At 41.0% G+C, this 6,411-nt stretch overlaps 1 protein-coding gene across 4 annotated transcripts in view; it reads right to left on the reverse strand.

The window, feature by feature from the left end:
• The window catches only part of LOC128690837 (uncharacterized), a 480,921-nt gene that overhangs the window by 220,030 nt on the left and 254,480 nt on the right, over positions 1-6,411 (reverse strand). The window lies entirely within an intron of this gene.

Consider the following 6,411-nt stretch of genomic DNA (forward strand, 5'->3'; position numbering starts at 1 on the left):
CAGCCAGGCTGGCTAGACAGACAGCCAGCTAGCCAGGCTGGTTAGATAGCCAGTCAGCCAGGCTGGCTAGACAGACAGCCAGCTAGCCAGCCAGCCAGCCAGACTGACAGACAGTCAGCCAGCCAGACTGGCTAGACAGACAGACAGTCAGCCAGGCTGGCTGGACAGACAGACAGTCAGCCAGGCTGGCTAGACAGACAGCCAGCTAGCCAGGCTGGCTAGACATAGCCAGCCAGCCAGGCTGGCTAGACAGCTAGACAGACAGCCTCACAGCCCAATAGCCAGCCTCATAGACAGCCTAACAACCAGCCTCACAGACAGCCTAACAGCCAGCCTCACAGACAGCCTAACAGCCAGCCTCACAGACAGCCTAACAGCCAGCCTCACAGCCTAACAGCCAGCCTCACAGACAGCCTAACAGCCAGCCTCACAGACAGCCTAACAGCCAGCCTCACAGACAGCCTAACAGCCAGCCTCACAGACAGCCTAACAGCCAGCCTCACAGACTGTGGAAAATACTGCATACATTTTCGAGAAATTCGGTATTTATATGTATATAGATGGCCATACTGTATTTAATAACATTTATGTCATAGAAAATGGGAAACTGAGCCTGGGGAGAAAGGAGTCGCCATTTTTGTTTGAATTGAGAGTAACAGACATTGTGTAATGGGAAGAATCTTTCGTGCTCTAGAGGTTAAATTTGGGCTGACACCTCTCAAATAGGAGACGAAATTGTTGGATGTGCATTCCTGCATAACTTGAGTATCAGTCGACAGGACAGGACAACTCCAGGAACCTCAGATAAGCTGTCTAATTTATGTTTAAATTCTGGCCAGTAAATTTTTCATAAATGTAGGCAAAAGGGGGGTCCTGTACATGACACATTAATCTCCAGTCAAATTGGTGAGTGATATTAAGATATTCTCCTTCTGTTATGTATATGTGTTTATATATAATAATTTTTTAATTTAATATACAGTCCACAAATTTATATATTTACCAGCATTCCTGGTGATGTATTTTTCATTTGTAATTAATAGGTCCAGAGCAACTTGTGGATATGACAGTGGTAGGTATCGAAGGGGGACATTTTTTGCGACCTAGGTGTTCCAAATTCCTACTTGTCTAACTGATAAATAATAATTATCTTTGTTCATTTACTGTTATGTAAATAATGATACATCCAAGTAAATGCAATTTTCCACACAGACAGCCTAACAGCCAGCCTCACAGATAGCCTCAGACAACCAGCCTAACAGCTTTACAGACAGCCTAACAGCCAGTCTCACAGACAGCCTCACAGCCAGCTTCACAGACAACCTCAACCAGCCTAACAGCTTTACAGACAGCCTAACAGTCAGCCTCATAGACAGCCTAACAGCCAGCCTCATAGCCTAACAGCCAGCCTCACAGACAGCCTAACAGCCAGCCTCACAGACAGCCTAACAGCCAGCCTCACAGACAGCCTCAGACAACCAGCCTAATAAACAGCTTTACAGACAGCCTAACAGCCAGCTTCATAGACAGCCTAACAGCCAGCCTAACAGCCAGCCTCAGACAGCCTAACAACCAGCCTCACAGACAGCCTAACAGCCAGCCTCAGACAGCCTAACAGCCAGCCTCACAGACAGCCTAACAGCCAGCCTCACAGACAGCCTAACAGCCAGCCTCACTCACATACTATCAACAAATGCATAAATTGGGAGTATGTAGCTTTTGTTACTTTGTCTGACTTTCTGGGTTATTCTAGGTAGGTAATTACACATATGTTACTATGTATGATAATTTGTGCAACTCTATTAATTTGTGCCTGTGCCTAAATAAACTACTGCTATTCTCAGTTTTTTTTTTTTTGGGTGACTATGAGGTTCAAACGTTGAAATACTATTAATTAGGTTTAGGTATCCCGTATATAATATGCAGTGATTTTGAAAATACAGATGTTTTTGGTACATATCTAGCACATTACTTAGACTTAACCCAGGATAATGAATTAGACTCATGCGGAACATCTGGGCACCTTATTTGAGAGACGTTTCACTTACCAATGCCTTTATCAATTTAATACAGAAATATAAGAACAGGCTTTTAGAGTCAGTGAAAGTGGTGTGATGCAGCAGTAGCAGAGGTAGTCACAAGTGGGCGGGGGCCTGCTAGCGGAAACAGTTCAAGATGCAAAATTTCCACCCGTCGAGGGAGGTTCGTTGATGTTGTTGAAGGGCTCTTGATCCAAGGAACTGAACTTATCCTCCCTTTCCTTGAATCGAACCTGATTGCCTCCCTTTTTTCAGGCCCTATATAACCCCTATTGATCTAGTGCTTCCTACACTCTAAATAAAATAAGTATTTGGAGGTGGTCCAGAAATTCAGCAATTATGGAAACCTCCTTCAGTTTTGTTGTAGGTAGTAACTAGACTTTACTTACAAGGAATCCAGTGATAAATATTATAGGAAGCTGGCAGTTTTGAAGACTTAGTAGCGCTAGACCCGCACGAGCTAATTACTAGTATTATATCTTTGGAATCAGAAAACCCTTAGACTTAGAGGTAAAACAACACCCGGAGAATGGAAAGTAAACAAGTTTGATCTGAGGCAGGGGAGGGCAGCTTTAATTACTTGTCACGAGCCTTTCACTAGCATCAAGGCCCCTATTATCAAAAGAATTCAACATCAAGGAACCTAGACGGTGTTCTGGGGGTCAACGCCTCCGTGGCCCGAACCGTGACCAGGCTTCGCGGTGGATCAGAGTCTGATCAACCAAGCTATTACAGTCGGAAGTAAGCAAATCAAGGTACGAGCCACAGCCCGGTTTGTCAGATACTGACTTTAGATACCTGTCTAGCTCCCTCTTATAGACAGCTAGAGGGTCCATTGGTAGTCCCCCTTATGTATGATGGGAGGCAGTTAAACAGTCTTGGGCCCCTAACACTTATTGTGTTATCTCTTAGTGAATTCATGGCGCCACTGCTTTTCATTGGGGAGATGTTGCACCCCCCCCCTCCTCCTCTCCTCAAGGAAAGTTCTTTGACGCTGGTGATGGGGCTCTTGATATAGGGAATTGGATCTGTGCTCCAGTTCCCTGAATTAAGTCTGAATACCTTCCACATTCCCCCACAGGCGCTGTATAATCCTACGGGTTTAGCGCTTCCCCTTGATGATGATGATAATAATAATAATAATAATAATAATAATAATAATAATAATAATAATAATAATAATAATGCACCACCTCCGAGTCTTTCTCTTTCTTTTGAAGTGATTTCCGTGTTCAGTTTTGGGACTAGTCCGTCTAGGATTTTCAAACTGTATATTATGAAGCATCTTTCTCGCAGGTCAAAGGACTTCAACCGGTCCCAGTAATTTAGGTGCTTTATTGCACTTACACGCGCAGTGAAAGTTCACTGTGTTTTCTCCACTTCTGAAAGGGGCTGTTGGTGTACAGCAACACTCCAGCTTAAAGAGAACAAGAGATTTGAAGAGAATCATCCCCAATTTTGAAGGTTCTTATTATCCATCCTATCATTTTCCTAGCAGGTGTGGTAGAGACATTGTTATGATATTTGAAAGTGACATTCCTTGACATTATTACTCCCAGGTCCTTCACATTAGTTTATCGCTCTATTGTGAGGTTGGAATTTGTTATATACCTGTCCAGTTTTTATTTCCTCGAGGTTTTCATAGCGGAGTAATTGAAATTTCTCCTCATTGAACTTCATATTATTTTCTGAGGCCCAATTGAAGACTTTAGTTATGTCCGCTTGGAGATTTGCAGTGTCCTCAATGGATGACACTCATGCAAATTCTTGTATCGTCAGCAAAAGAGGACACGGTGCTGTGGCTTACATTTCTGTCTATGCCAATTATGAGGATGAAGAAAAGGATGGGAGCGAGTACTGTACCTTGTGGAACAGAACTTTTCAATCTAGCCGCCACTAACGTTACTCTTTGTGTTCTCTTTGTTAGGAAGTTAAAGATCCGTCTTCCCCACTTTTTCTGTTATTCCTTTATAATAATAATAATAATAATAATAATAATAATAATAATAATAATAATAATATCTTTATTTGCTACAAGTACATGTACAAGGTACACAGTCCTAGCTGACAATAATGACATACTACTATATATTATTGTTATTATTATTATAATCAAGGGGAAGCACTAAACCCGTAGGATTATACAGCGCCAATGGGGGGATGGAAGGCATTCAGGCTTAATTCAGGGAACTGGAGCACAGATCCAATTCCCTAGATCAAGAGCCCCTCACCAGCGTCAAGGAACCTTCCTTGAGGGGATACTACTATATAGAAAGTCCCTTGTTATGCTCCGCATTTCGGGCAAATTAGGTCAGTGTCCCAGGATGCGACCCACACCAGTCGACTAACACCCAGGTACCCATTTTACTGATGGGGAACATAGACAACAGGTGGAAAGAAACACGCCCAATGTTTCTACTCTGGCTGGGAATCGAACCCAGGCCCTCGCCCTGTGAAGCGAGAGCGTTATCACACATTTTGCATGTTGTTACACCATGATCGTACTTGTCGAAGGCTTTCGCAAAGTCTGCGTACACTACATCTGCATTTTATTTGTCCTCAACATCAAAGCACCTGCATCAAGAGCCCTTTAACATCAAAGCACCTGGATCAGGACCCCTTCAATACCAAAGCACATGGATCAAGAGCCCTTCAGCATCAAAATACCTGGATCAAAAGCCCTTCAACATCAAAGCACCTGGATCAAGAGCTCTTCAAAATCAAAACACCTGGATCAAGAGCCCTTCACCATAATAGTCTGTAACAAAAACCTGGGATAAAAAATATATCTTTTTGTTTAATCAGTGAACCTTGAACATTGCCAACTGAAACCAAGTTATAATTGCCTGGAGTTTCCAGTTTAATATTTATTTATAAACTTGTATTTGACTAGAATATATAACACTGGTCAACCTAAACTTACGTTATCTTAAACCAGAACAAGAGAAAGCAAATCTGTTAAAACAAATAGTCTGCAATGAGAAAATAAGAGAAAATAAGCCAGAGACTTGCCAATTTAAGTAGAATTTTTTTTAAGTTGGTACTGGTGATCGCTGGCTGGACCGCGGCTGCGGGTCCTCGGTGCGGTAGTGTACGTGTACAAGCGTTACCACTGCTGGTACCCTCCACCCGGAGGGCCCAAGAAAGAAGACAGAAGAAAGAAGATGAATGACACCCCCACCCGGGGGCCACCGCCGGGTCACCATCTGGAGAAGACCCGGGCCGAAGTACCGGCAAATCCCTAATGAATGAATGAATGGAAATAAGTCACTCTGTCTGACTTTTTTGTGTTATCCTAGGTTCTCTACACAAATGCTGCTATGTATGATAATTCTATGTAACTGTATTTGTGTATACCTGAATAAACTTACTTACTTACGTACTAGGAATTGCCTTGCGACCTCAGATAAAGGACAAGAAGCTCACCTAACCAAAGTTGTGTTGTACGTTTGCACTGCACCTCTGCTGCTGCTGTGTGACAACCATATCAACACATATACTGTGTCTGTACACCAGTGATGTTTTGAATTCGTCTTTTAGCCATGGTAAGAATTTTCCCAGTTTATTGCGCAGTTTGTTTGTCTCATTACACCCCCTTTCAGGGAGGGAGGGAGGGAGGAAGGGAGGGGAGCGTGAAGGACACTTGACCTAAAGCATTGGAGTTACTATCCTCTTGTATTAAACTTGATAACCTTCAATTTACCAGGCGCTGTATGACATACGTGTTCAGCGCTTATTATGAATATAATTATATCTGCTGCTTCTGCGCATTTACCAATAGGTATCTGGACCTGGTACCGGGGTCTTTGTTGGTAGCATCAGTATACATATATATATATATATATATATATATATATATATATATATATATATATATATATATATATATATATATATATATATATATATATATATATATATATATATATATATATATATATATATATATATATATATATATATATATATATATATATATATATATATATATATATATGCAATAAGATCACAGTAAACAGGTGATTTCAGAAAATGCAAAACAACCACTCTGAAAGAATAGAGAAATTCCAAGCGCTTTCGTGACTACTCACATTATCAAGGAACTATGATAATGTGAGTAGTCATGAAAGCACTTGGAATTTCTCTATTCTTTCAGAGTGGTTGTTTTGCATATATATATATATATATATATATATATATATATATATATATATATATATATATATATATATATATATATATATATATATATATATATATATATATATATATATATATGTCGTGCCGAATAGGCAGAACTTGCGATCTTGGCTTAAGGCAGGTTGGAAGTTCCTGCTAAAGTACTTAAGTGTAGAACATATCGCACACTTGT

Source organism: Cherax quadricarinatus, chromosome 1 (assembly GCF_038502225.1).
Source record: "Cherax quadricarinatus isolate ZL_2023a chromosome 1, ASM3850222v1, whole genome shotgun sequence".
In the NCBI taxonomy this organism is placed as follows: domain Eukaryota; kingdom Metazoa; phylum Arthropoda; class Malacostraca; order Decapoda; family Parastacidae; genus Cherax; species Cherax quadricarinatus.